Source organism: Centroberyx gerrardi, chromosome 10 (genome assembly GCF_048128805.1).
Source record: "Centroberyx gerrardi isolate f3 chromosome 10, fCenGer3.hap1.cur.20231027, whole genome shotgun sequence".
Taxonomy (NCBI): domain Eukaryota; kingdom Metazoa; phylum Chordata; class Actinopteri; order Beryciformes; family Berycidae; genus Centroberyx; species Centroberyx gerrardi.
In genome coordinates this window covers 27,602,108-27,616,259 of record NC_136006.1, presented here as the reverse complement: position 1 = coordinate 27,616,259, position 14,152 = coordinate 27,602,108, and positions in this window count along the sequence as shown.

Sequence of the window (14,152 nt, the reverse complement as noted above, 5' to 3'; positions counted from 1 at the left end):
GCTGCACCTTGAACGTCCTAAACCACAGACACATCCACAGCACCGGTGATACCAATCGCTTCCTAGTGCAGGATATGCAGACGTGTCTTGTTTGAGACATAATCTTGCTTAAGGCATAGAAGTGTGACTGCACCCACTGCTGCTGAATGCATCTGTCACCGCTCCGACTGTGCCGTCTTCCCAACCTGCCCTTCTCAAGAATGCAGCGCCGCAGTATTAATATCAGCTCTCTCATAGCGTATGCTGCTTTGGTGCCGTCTGTCACCTTCCTGACCCACTGGCATTTGCAATGTATGACACTCCGAAATATAGAGAATCAACATCGCTGGTGGTGCACCAAACATAATGTGGATATCTCTGTGTATTTATTCCTAGAGAGAGGGTTAGATCACTTTGTGTCTTGTCCTTTGTAATTTGTAATTGTGCCATTAGGTGGCTGTGCCCATTGTGTCCTGTCCATTTCTGTCTTGTCCTGTGTAATGTGTGTCCTGGCTGTTTTCTTGTCACACTACACCTTTGTATACATTCAACATGAGCAAACTTTAATTGGATTGGCACCATTATGTACACATTAGAAAGCAAAAAGCATCTTTGTAAAATCTTTCCTAGGTTGTAAATATGGCCCAGTCTGTAGCTTAGATAGCCTACAAGCAAACTTTTCAAAATTCCATGTCGACAGAGCAGTGCAGCATATACTGTGAATGCCTTGTGAATCATCTGCTTAGTGTTTGTGTGCGTGGGTGGAGGCGAGGAGGCGGTTGACTTGACTTCATATACTGTGGTTATTATGCATGTTTGCTAATTTTATGAGCGAGCGCCGTGGAAGAAACAGCACCTCTTGTTGTGCTCCTTTAGGCTCCCATATGAGTTGTGTAGATAACACTGAGCTTGTATTCCACAGGTTCTTCTGGCCCTCCACCGATGGGACTCCCTGCCGGGGGGGTTGGTGGTGGTGGTGGTGGGTGGGGTGGGGTGAGGGTGGAAGGTAGTAATGAGAGGAGAGGCGTCCCAGCTGAGGAGTTAGACAGTGATGTGGCGAGCAGGCCATGCGCCGCGGGTGGGGCGTTCACCCTGCCTGCTCCCAATTACGAAATGAATGAGTAGGTGGTTTCTCTCACACCAGGGGGGGAGGTGGGGGGGTGGGAAGGGAAGGGGTAGAGTGGGTGTCGTTTAACTACAGAAAGACAGCTTAAGCCCACTCTTTCTCTTTCCCACTGTTGCACCATCGCTCACTATACGTCTGTCTGGTGACGGCTACCTTTGCCGTACCGATACTTTCCCACGAGTCCTCACATCTATTTGAACACTCTCGATATGAAAGTCAACCTGAATGCATCCACGCATACGGCAGATGCAAATTTCCCAAGTGCCGTTTAGCCTAATTGGCGAGGCAAGCTGGTGGAAGGCTCTGTTTACACCAAGGCATCCGCCCATTTTGTCTCTCAGTGTGACCAATAAAAATAAATGAATTGCTGCACTCTTAAAATATGGGAATATGTCAGTGGGCTTAGGCGATTTTAATTGCAAACTCTTCAGAATAACACTGAGCTGTGTGAATGTTGACTTCAGTTGTGAAGTTAGGGCACTTTGTCCTTGGGCGGCCCCCTCCCTCTACCCCTCCTCTCATTAACTGCCAGTAATTTGTAGAGTTTAACTATAGTTTAAGAATTACCATGTCCTTGTTTGTTTGCATAGACATGGAAAAATTACTCCAATGATCCAATAATAAGGCAGTAGCAAATGTGCCTAATTGGGCTAGCAGCCTTAAGTGTGCTCAGCAGGATGCAACTAATAAACTAAATTGCTGGGTCTGGAACTTGCGCTTGTGCTTGTAGGTCTGCAGGGATTTTAAACTTTTTTTTTTTCCAAGGGTAGTAGACTTACATAGTTAGTGTCAAACAGCACTGTATCATACACCCTTCTACAAAATGATCTGTGTTTTCAGCTCTAGCTTTGTAATTAGGTAGGATTGGTGTGAAATGAATACGGGAGCGGAATCAATAAATTTGATATGGTGTGCTCCGATCTCGTAGTTTATTGTTTGCGATTCATATCCATCCATGCTTAATAACAGTACAAGGGAAATGACTCATTTATTTTGCGTGTCAGTCATAGCGGCTCCCTTCTTTGCATGCAAGAATCAACAAAGACACAAAGAAACATCCAGGCAATGTTTAACAAAATTTATTGATGGTCTCCAAGATAAGGGTGAGACTGTAAGCCAATCAGGAACTTGGTTGCTCATGCCTGGCATGCGAAACAGTTTTTGCTTTTTGAGGATACAGTACATGAATAACATAAGCTTTCATACAGAGCGCTGTGGTCATTCATAATTCATACTGTATGCTAATGATGCTTTGTGCTACTAGGTTCCAAGGGGAGAAAACCAAATATTAAAGTCAAGAATGTGACAGTCTCACTTGGATTGAGATGTGATCACTGCATCAGAAAGACTAATGGTTGACATGGTTGATGAGTCACAACGGCTGCGTGACCTGGCATACTTGTCACAGTCACATAGTCATAGTTGTCTTGTTGAAGGTTGACAGGAAAAATTAACTTTTTTGGCTCATCTGCAAACAAAAAAAAATGTACATCTCAAGAATATATATTTTTTTACTAAGCAAAATAGATAACCATAACATAACGAGCCATAACAGATAAGAGCAGAGTTAGAGTTTATTTAAAAAATGTTAACTCACTTATACAATGGGTGTTTTTTGTCTTTATTTTCATTTTTTTTTATTTGGTGGCCTCACACTTGCTATATGTTCGCCAGATGAGAATTAAGTCAAGTTTCAACTACATCCAGGCAGCGGAAAAACAGAAGTTTAGATGCTAGAGCAGCGTAACAGGCAGCCAATTGGAAGCCTGTTTGATACAGAGCCATTGTTTTGCTTTGATTTACTTGGGTCACGGTCAGAGACAGTATATGGTGGCAGTATATGGTAAGACTAAAAACTGTATATAACTGAGCCATTTGAACGTTATTGTCTCAAAAAGTCTTGATTTCAAAGACACATTTTACTGGTATTTGGCACTTGGTGGGTGTTAATTTTGGACCCTAGTGAACAGATGTATTGCTTATCACTTTGGTTGTGATTTCCCTTACAAAAAATCACATGTGAAGTGAAATTTTTACATGTGAAAATATAATACACGTGAAAATATAATACGTGTCACAAAGAAAATATAATGTGTCATGATGTCACGTGAATTCAACATTTTCACATGTGATTGTATATTCACATGTGGACAAATACTTTCACAGGTGAAAATAAAATGTGTCAGAAAGTCACGTGCATTCCACATTTCCACATGTGACTGGCTTTTCACACAGATTAATCACATGTGAAGAATGTGTTAATATGACGTGATTCCATGTGAAGAATCACATGTGGAATCACAGGTGAAAAACCAACATGTAAAACACATGTCCAAAAACCACATCTACTTCAAGATCACATGTGGGAACGCAGCTACATTGTAAATACAAATGAATGTATCTGTTTGCATCGCTTGATTTGATATTGTCGAACCCCTAAAGAATAGGCTACTGCACTGACAACAGAAATGCTCAAGATCATTGTTAAAATGGCACTACTTTCCTAAAACCCGGTAAAGTAGTTTGATTCCACCTAGTGGAGTCTTGATAATGATAGTGTCTTTTTTTCGCCGGTCCCAGGCAGCTGTTCTCATCTCATGTAGGCAGTTGGCACCGCTTATGTGGTTCTGATCAACAGTGGTTGTTTTGCTTGGAGCAGCCGGGACCGAGATGAGAATGTGCATGTCCTTAATTCAGAGCAGATGGAAACTAAATGGATGTGCCATGGACTGTACGAGGTCACAGTGGAAGACTCAATTGGAGTGCTTGGCTTATTCAATTAGCCGACTCCTCCGAGTCCCGCAGCAGCCAGGTGGGACTCTGTTGTAATTCTATTTCACTCTACTGCAGCGCACAAAACTGCAAGCAAAGAACCATGCAGTTTACATGACACAACATGGCACGTTTATGTTGCTTGCCAATGTGCCAATGTGTTATTAAGAAAAGAAGTTCTAAGTTATGTAAGAAGGCGTATCAAAGTAAAATGTAAGTGAATTATTTATAGTAATTGACCATTCAATGCCTCCTCAGCTATGATTATTTTTGGTGATTACAATAGCCATGTACATACTGTAATGTGAGAAGTCCTAATTCTAATGCTTAGTAGTAGGCTATTATTAATTATCTTGCTAATAATATGTAGTACAATGTGCCCTTTTTAAGTCGTGAAGCTTGACTGAGGTTGATGATTGATTGCTGGAATGGTGTTGCCTAAAATACACAGATGAGATATTTCATTATGAATGATATGATGGATGAGCTCACGCTGGTTTAGTACATTATAGCCTCCCATCTTGTTTCTTCAATCTAAACTCAATCATAAGGCCAATGAACTGCAAACTTTATTTTTAATTGCAATCAATTTTATAGGGTTATGACAGACAAACACCTGAAACAGTGACATTACCGTTGGCAGCGATGGTGTTTTAGAGTTCTATCCATATATCTATCTTTACGTTCAGTGCAGTATCTCCAAAGCCAACGGAGCATGAAAGGCATTTCTGCAGAGTTTACTGGCTATCAAGATGTCTGATCTCACCGAGGATTTATTACTGGACACAAGGCAGATCAGACAAAGACTTGTTGAAATTGTTGAAGGCTTGTACAACACAAACCCCATTTCTTATTTTTATACCACACAGCTGTAAAGATATGAAATGAGTAAAGACCCCTCCTCGCGAAGGATTAAGGTGAGGTTTTAGAAGACATTTAGAAGAGAATAAATAGTGCACTCTGGTGAAAAAATATTCACTCATAAAGCACTGGGGATAATGTGCAGGTGTATTTCCGAGAATTTTCCACTCCAGTTTGATATGCCTCATTTAAAGGAATGCGTCATGGGTTTGTGGTCATGAATCAATTCAATATGCTTTCTTTTGGGAGGCTTTTTTTTTTTTTGTCTCAAAAACTTACACCTCAATTTTACAGCTGAGCACCTTGTGTCACTTTCAGAACTCATAAATATCAAAGAGCATGTTGATGCCGCTCATTTCATCTGACCTGATTCAGAGCTTAATAATAAAACATCGGTGCCTTGCGTCCCCAAACATTTCCTACCCATAAATCTAATTAGAACAAACATCCACCATTGCTAAATTTATGCACCAACCCTGGAGCTAACTCCTGCATGGGAAATGCAAAGAGATATCTGGGCTGCTAATGGGGTAGGTTAGGGAGCTGAGGTCAGCAGCTTTGGTTCAACTAAACTCTATCTTATGCTCTGAAATGCTCACTGGAAGCTGGACCGTAGCCTTTAGGGACTTTGGCAAAGTGCTTAGAGAGGCGGTCAACAAGGGATTGCCCTCGCTGCCTTTGGGCTGCTTTTGCATAAGTTATGCAAAAGAAAATGGATGATTTGAATACCGGCAGGGAATACTGGTAGATCCTGGGATAGAGCCTCCTGTGAAATGTCATGTCATACACATGAGACAGAGCTTTAAAGACCCACGCTGCTGATTTTAAATTCAGTTTGCACTGTTGGCAAATCACCTTACAAGTGCAAATTCACTAAAAACACCTTTGCCTTCTTTTTCACAAAAAATAAATTTCATGCACCCACGTTTTTACTACATCTGACACCTGTCTTGATAATGGTGGGTGTATCATTTCCATTCAGAGCTTTGATTGACAAGTTGACAGCCAATCACACACTGGAGGTAACCATGCATGTGAACTGTGAACAGTGTTGGACAGAAGCTAGCATGAAAGAGGGAATACAGCCATATCAGTATGAAAGCTAACACAAATAAAAAGCAGTGGCTTCTTGCAGGTAGTTTCTTATTTGAGTTGATTGGAGAAATGGCATCAGGTGTCAACCTAGCAAACGTGGCAAACCCCATGGAGTGTTGAGTCAAACAGACCAGTCCAATACTTGCCCATGAAATGAACATGCTCAGTCTTCGGTTTTGTGCAGGTTGACACCCTGGAATTACACAACAACAACTATCTGCCATGTTTGTTTAGTGATTTTGGTAGTACACAAAATCATTAGCTTCACAAAAGTAGCCTAACTAGCTAGCTTGGAAACAACAACAAACTGGTTACACTCATATGGTGAGAAGGAGGGTGGCGCATTTCCCAGGACGAGGAAAGGTGGGACAAAAAATACAACCAGTGATATTTAGGCTACTGTAATTCTTGACACAAAATATGAATAAGAATTTCAGCCCAGACGATTATGAAACCACGAAGAGTGAGTCGAGGTTTTGGTCATACAATATTTAAAATATTGAATATTCATCCACGGCCAAATGCCTCATAACCTCGCACAAAGCTAGAAAATTGTGTTTTCCAATGGGCCTGTAATTGGTGTCTTGAAGGTTATGTTGAATTGAAATACAGCCTGGCAAGAATTTGATGGATGGCACGTGTAGGACGTGACCAAGTAGGTTTAAATGATGTACAAGCCAAACGAACACAAAATTTTCATAATATGATATTATGGCATGGTAAAAAATCATACTAAAACAGCTTTGGAAACTGTTTTGACCTGATTTAGGTTCTGGTTTCACCAAATGATGCAGGTAGCAGCTATGGATGACTACGGACGTCGTGTCAACTTTCATTTTGGTGTTATATTTACACTCGTATCAACATTTATTGAACGTCAAATTGTTGGGAGTCTAGGGTCTTCTAAAGACATTGGTTTTAATTGAAATTTCTAGTCCTGTGCCATTATTTTTCTACCAATACCTTGTTGGTCACTTCTTGATCCAGATCTTTTTCAGGACCCACCTGATTTGACTAACAACTCGTGATCCCCATCTATTTCGCCATCACATGATCTGAATGACTTTGAGCTGAAGGTATAAGCAAGGGCAGAATCTCTGAGTGCCCCCTGGACATGCATCAGTACAGCTGGCCAGGAGAAGCCCAGCTAACAGCTTGCACTGGGACTCAAACACGTGCCAATCATTAGTCCACAGAGAGCGCTGCACTCAGCATCATGTCAGTGTGTCACTGATGGAGGCTTAGAACAAGGCTAAATGACTTTTCATATTGGTAATGACTATAGACAAATAGCACAAATATTAGTTATTGTTGTCAAACAGTCCTACTCCATCTAAGAATCACTGAACACAATGAGACATACGTTGGCATTTAATTTTTTTGTTATTTTTATAAAAGAATGGCTAGTGCATTCTGGTATTTACTCAGACTTTCATTTGAGTGTGTTTTATTTTTAGATGAGTAGTAGGTGCACTGAGATCTGGCAATGACATCTTTATTTTTACTTTAAACTGTGCAATTTATGATAATTTAAAATAGTAAAATATCAAAATGGTAAAATATTTCAGTTCTTTCCATTTTTCCACCTTTGGTAATAAGCGTATATGCCCTCAGTTAAAAAGTATGAGTGTGAGCTCTGGGGGGAACAAACCAGCTTTGGGACATTAACAGCGCTTTGGTCACTGTCGTCATTGTTGCCATCAAGGTCATCGTGAAAAGAGACACCCGGCGAAGGGAATCAGGAGATTTCAGCAATTCGACGCCAAAGCTGGAATCGAAAATCAAACTACGGTTTACCTCAAAATCTCTGCACGCTTCAGAAATAGATTTCCATCTTCTCACGTAATCCAGCAGCCTAAAATTTACTTTTTTGTCCCTGGTCTTTCTCGGTTCCCATATCTTTGCCATTTAGCTCCTAGAGAGAATCTAACATAGGTCACTGAATCACTTACACTCCTAAGAATGTGTCCTCATTCACAAGAGTGTCTGCCATTTCAGTAAATAAAATCCCCTTAAGCTGCTTCTCAATAGCCTTGGCATCAAGTGATTTCTACTATTCAATACGTAAGAATTTTCTGCAGCACAAAACTTTATTGTATCCTCAGTACAGACCTACAAGAGAACCTTCAGTGCAAAACCATACTCAGTATGGACCCACAGAGCATCCTCAGTACAACACTTGAAAGTATACTGTAGTCGGAGGATGATGCAACGTTAGAGAAATAAAGTCTTAGCATGGGGAAGCATTAAATCCCAAACTACATCTTTTGGCATTATCAAGCAAGGCAAACAGATACCATTCCTTATTTGTCCACCAGCTCTCTATGCCTGTCTAACCCTGCTGTCCCCCTGGGGAAAGGAGGGATTGAGCCATCTGGAACACTCAAGAAAAAGACGTGATATGTGCATATTATATATGAGAGGACATGTTTATTTATGCATAAGTTTGTTGCACTGTCTGAATAACTCTTCATTATAACTTTTCATTAGCAAATGCAGAACACAGAAGCAAACGTACCATACAGAGGTGGATTTGTGACATGTGGACCGCTGCAAACAAGAACACCAACTTCAACCTGAAGAAATAACAATCAGTACAAACGTGTCAAAGTGCAGAACTCCCAGAGCTTTTTGCTTTTTTGAATTGGAAATGTAAATCATTGACAGAGAGTGACGAATAGAGCGTGCTCTTGAGATCTTGACAGAGATGGAGGATTAATTACGCAATTATCTCCAAGCCTGCTGGAATCTCCAGGCATAATTACAGGGCCCATTCATTTTACCTTCTGCCACTGTTTCCAGTCATTTATAGCCTCCTCTCTTGTTTTCCAACAAATTAGGGTGACATATGGCTGGAGTTGAACATCATTTCAAATTGGAAAAACACAAAGGGAAGTCATGCAAAACTGTAGGGAAATGGGATAGGTCTGCCATCCAAGGCTGAACTTACTTAAATATAATTTGGAGGTAATGTTAATTTCAAAAGCTACAATTTTGTGCCATACATAGAGGGTTTTATTTTTGCTCCAGTGCAACAACTTAATTTAAAGTACGTGTCTTCCATTTTGCTTTTGGCAATTTGTTTCATGAAAATTTGGGCTAAGACCAAGTTTTAAGGATAGGCCTTCCCAGTGTTGAAGCTGTTTTATTATTAAATGGCACCATTATGAATGGCATAAAAGCATAAAAATGCTTTGTGGCCAAACCCTGCAAGACAACATCGCCGCTATAGATTCTCCTTTGTTTACAGTACGAAAAAGTAATTCCCAGACTTCATTTTAGTATGGCAGCAAGGTTCGGGGTCCGCAAACAAAAACACAGAACTCATGTGAGCTCAGGATTTGCAGTAAAGCCAGCTACCTGCTCATTAAGCCCCATTCTCTTTCATCCCGCAAGCTTTGGGGCTTGTTGCTCTCGTCAGTCTCTGCCCCCTGGCAGTCCCTACCTGCTGCACTGATGCTGACGTTTTTTTGGAGTGAGAGACTGCACTCATCTCGCCAAGATCTCCAAGGGTCCACGATGTGCAGAGAGCGAACACAGCGAGAGGCTGAGCGGGGAATACGAGTCGAGGAAAATATATGTCTAAAATGTTTATTCTAATGCTAACGACAGAAAACTGCATTGATTAGCATGTCATCAGAGCCACTGGGGAGTTTGGTTGGACACAAAAAGGAAGATAATAGATGATACATAGTCAAACTTTTTAATTTGTTGAGGCCAGTAGTTTTCCCCAAGTTTACCCACATATTGAGGTATTTGCAAAGTGTTTTCAATTTTTGAGAAAAGCTATTATTTCTTTTTGAAGACAGTTCACTCTTAGTAGTAAATTACTAATGGTGTTTCTTTGAGCTGTACAGGTGTTTTGACAAGATGACTTTTCCATAACTCTATTTCAAGGACTACAATCAAGTATACTGTATATTCACAGAACAGTTATAGAAAAGCAATACCACACACTGAACATATGAATGTTAAAAGTATGCATATTGCAATAATATGCTTCATGATTATTTGACAAGCCCTGCAGGGAACAATGATCATTACGCAAATTATTTGTAACCTGGAGGTCACTTGATATCATCATGCATAACATAGCATTAGGAATATTCACACTGTAGCTGTCAGATGAACACCAAGTCAACAAAAAGTCAAAGAATTTAGAAAAAAAAAGCAGATTTCAGATTTCAGATTTGTAACCATTCACTTGACATGTTACAGTAGGTTATGAATGGATGTCATTGACTCTAGAGTCACAATCACTAAAACGGATGATAAGCCTTGGAGCTGTTTTGAGTTTTTCTTTTTTTTTTCTCGCAACAACTCCAAGTCAGGCTCCACTTAACAACTAAACCGAGGTTCATCTGTGTCAGCCATGTCCTCAGGACTTCAGCAATATATTCAAACATTAACCTTTGCGGAACAAACATACTTTCTATTTCTACATCTTCTCAGCTATAAGGTATAGCAAGTCAATATATTGCAGTACAAAAATGTGACAATACAAATCGTGCAGCAGAAAATCGCAATATTAGCTACATTTTATTTTGCTGTAGTAATCACAGATGGTGTGCCGATCACAATTTCACAAGCTCTCCATCCAAATTATATTATCTGCACTTTGTAATGACATTTTAAAATTGTTGTTTACATTCTAGAAAGCCAGTGCCATTGCTAGAAAGATCTGTGGCTCAGAAATAAACATAATTCTGCACAGTCAGACTTTGTTGTCAATGAACTTTTATTTATTACATCGTATCATGGTTGTATCAAATCATGAACCTCATATTGTGCATCGAATCGTATTGTGAGACAAGCATATGGTCCCATCCCTAATAGCAAGGCACTTATTAGGAGACTGTAGATAAAGATATACATGCCAGTACATTGGTCAAAAGCTAGTAGAGACAAAAAAACAACAACAAAAAAATACTTTTAAGGAAGTGAGTAAAGGGATGACCTTAAATAGGCAGGGAATGTGATCTTTGTCCCAGCTCAGCTAAGAGATTCCAACCATATTGCCAAGTATTCACTATTCAGTGTATTTATAACAATATGCATCAAACTCTCCAAGACACCAAAACCCATGCATTTCCCTGTAACGCACAACAAAAACAAATGAAGTAAAAATAAATAAAACAGCTGAGCTTGACACTCTCAGTAGATGTTGATATAAATTACACAACCTCAAGCTGAAACTCCAAAGTGACCTTTCCTTCAAAGCTTTCATCTGCCCTTCACTAATCAGGCCCGTGATGGACGTTCTCATTCTGAAGGCTGTTTCACTTGTCTCTGTCATAATAAGGTCACTGTCATTCACCCACCAACTGTGAAAGTATTTTTGGCACTTTAGACACATTTAGCTTTATATCACAAGAGTAGTATTGTGCCCTAGCCCTCTTCAATTTACGATTTGATTGACAGATGGAATATCAGACATTAATGAGATAGGAGGAGCCACAGAGTTCTGAGACACAGAGGTCAGGAGGAAACAGCTGACAGTCACCGTGTTCATGGTCAAAGAGACTTTGGGGTTAAACTACTGGGATTTATTAGGGTCAACATTTAACCAGAAAAATAACAAATACGTCATTTTTATTTTTATAAAAACTAGCTGTTCCATGCTACTGGCTCCTAGTTGATTTGCGGCACTCCTAATGTTTAAATATCTATTCAAGAACTTTTAAAATTAGAAAAAATCAGTAATTCAATTTACCTTTGCGTATCCTTCAAAGACTAACGACTGCTGATTACCTTTCTTTTAGGTTGACATCCCAAAACTGGCACAAAGCCATCGGCTCATGCATCGGAGCTTGTCAGGAATCAGTTCTCCAACGCTGACCCTGACAAACTGTTTTGTCCCCCTACAACCTGATCACGTCCACGCAGTGTCTGAAATTAACTTTTTGGCTCACCGGCCAAGAGCTGGTAAACTAAAAAAAAATGTACCTGCCAAGACTCATTTTTACCAGCCAAAATAATAAATCCACACATTTTTCATAGACATTTGTGACCCTGGAGAGGTGTTTTTGCCTGCTGCTATCACTCCCTTGAGGGCAAGACTTCAACTCGAACTTGGCAGCTGGGGCCTGACCGGAGCGGCCATCAGAGGCTGCACCTCTGCCTCCCACATCAGCCTTGGAGCAAAATTGTTAGAGACATCCAATATGTCCAAGCGTCTTGGACATATTGCAGCAGCTACCAACTGCAGTCGCCCGACAGAGCGCTCCAGCATTATCGTACACACTGGCTCCAGCAACACCAAAAAGCAGCGGTTAGAAATTGTCCAGGCGGGTTTCACACAAGCGCTAAGGGAGTTAAATGCAACAGAGAAGTGAGTACTGAGCTCCGGACCTATTCCCACTCTTAATTGGGTCTGTGGCACTTTACCCGACTTCCCTCCCCTCACAACCGGTTGAAAGCCGAATGTACCGAGATCAAAGTGGAATTTATCCAGTTTTGATCTTGTCTGGAACTGCAAACAATTCCACTGCCACATTTCCACTCACAAATGGACAAAAGACAGTCCGTGCCCTCACAAGGGGACCGCCCCAATTTTCTTTTATTACCTAAAAATCTGCAATCTTAATCAAAAGATGTATTGGCTTCAATTTTAATTCATGAATATAATAATAGTACAGGGGAATTACATTGTGTAGGGAGGCTGATCTTCCTCCATCGACTGACTGGTGGTATCAGACAGTGTTTCAGGCAATTTTTGAAATTCCTGTTCATGTTACTTAAATATGTTCAGAGTTTTTACCCTTGATCCTTGACTGCTAAAATGTTTGACTATTTCCCAAACTATTGCCTTGAACAAATCATTTAATTTTGGCCATTTGAATGTAAGCGGTAGGTTTCCTCCAGGGGCTCCGGTTTCCTCCCACATCCCAAGGACATGCAAGTCAGGTGGACTGGAGACTCTACATTGTCCGTAGGAGTGAATGTGGGTGTGAGTGTGTTAGCCCCGTGATGGACTGGTGGCCTGTCCAGGGTGTTTCCCTGCCTTCCGCCCAATGCGTGCCGCAATAGGTTCCAGCTTAGAGGTCTGTTGAAAACCATGTCAAGAGAAAATGACGACATACTGTAGGTGTTATTCACAATGGGGACGCTGGGGACATGTCTCCACCACTTTCAAAACCTCCTTTCAGTGATGCAATCAGCTGCGCCACAAATATCCTCTCAGCAAATGTGAATGAACCCTGTTTGTTGTTACGCCCTGTCAAGAGATATGCCACAGACAATCTGTGGTTCTTTCGGATAGGCTTTGTGACATCCTCAGCCAATAGGACTACCTTCTGGATTGTGAACAACTGTAAGACTGGCCAATAGGAATGCATTCAGGGTGGGGCAAAGCAACTGCAGCTTTAGCTGGTTTGTGTGAGAAGTAAATGACACAAGCAACTTTGCGGTAATGCAACAGAATAAACCTATTGGACAAGTAGTCGTAGTAGTAGCTATGATATGCTATGTTGACCGTACGCAGCTATGCCTACCCCTGAAAGCCAGATGGCCTTGCTGGCAAAATGTTGGATGTTCCAGTATTTTTATAACTTAATGAAGACAAATGAGAAATGGTACTTTCTGGCCCCCACAGTACCATAAATTTGATTCAAAATTAACTCGGCATTCATCTAAAATAAAGGCAGCTGCCAGAGTAATCTTTGATGCTGACCTAACCCTTCATGTACAGGTGAAGTGAGTTATGCAGTCTCTCAGTCAAGAATCATCTAAAATATGAAGCCGTTTTCATCATTCAGCAATCTGGGGAAATTGATTCATGCTTTATTTCCTCTTGCCTAGACTCTTTACTTCTACCTAAATCAGAAGTCTCTCCAACGCCTCCAGCTTGTACAGAATGCTGCAGTAAGGGTTTTAACCGGTGCTAATGGAAGAAATCACATCACCTCAGTTCTGGTATCATTTAATTAGCTATCTGATGGTTTCAGAATTCCTTTAACCCCTTATGAGCCAATCTACAACCTTAGTTCCCTGAGCAGGAGTTGTCTGGTCTTTCCTAAATCTAGATTTAAGACTAAAAGAGAGCAGGTCTTTGCCGTCAGTAATCAAGTAAGATAATTGTCATTAAACAACTAGGCTACTCAAAGTGACTGAAACAGCAGATTTACTGACCGTGCTAACATGGCTAACAGCTAGGCTATATGCTTACAGCACAAGGGGGCATACACAACTGATTAACTGTGAAAAACAACAGGCTAACAGTAATGCTAATCCAAAACTTAAACATGAGTAATAGATGCACTTACAATTAGACGCAGGCACTCCCAGATTGCTCTAGAGTCCATGGACAGCAGTGTTGTA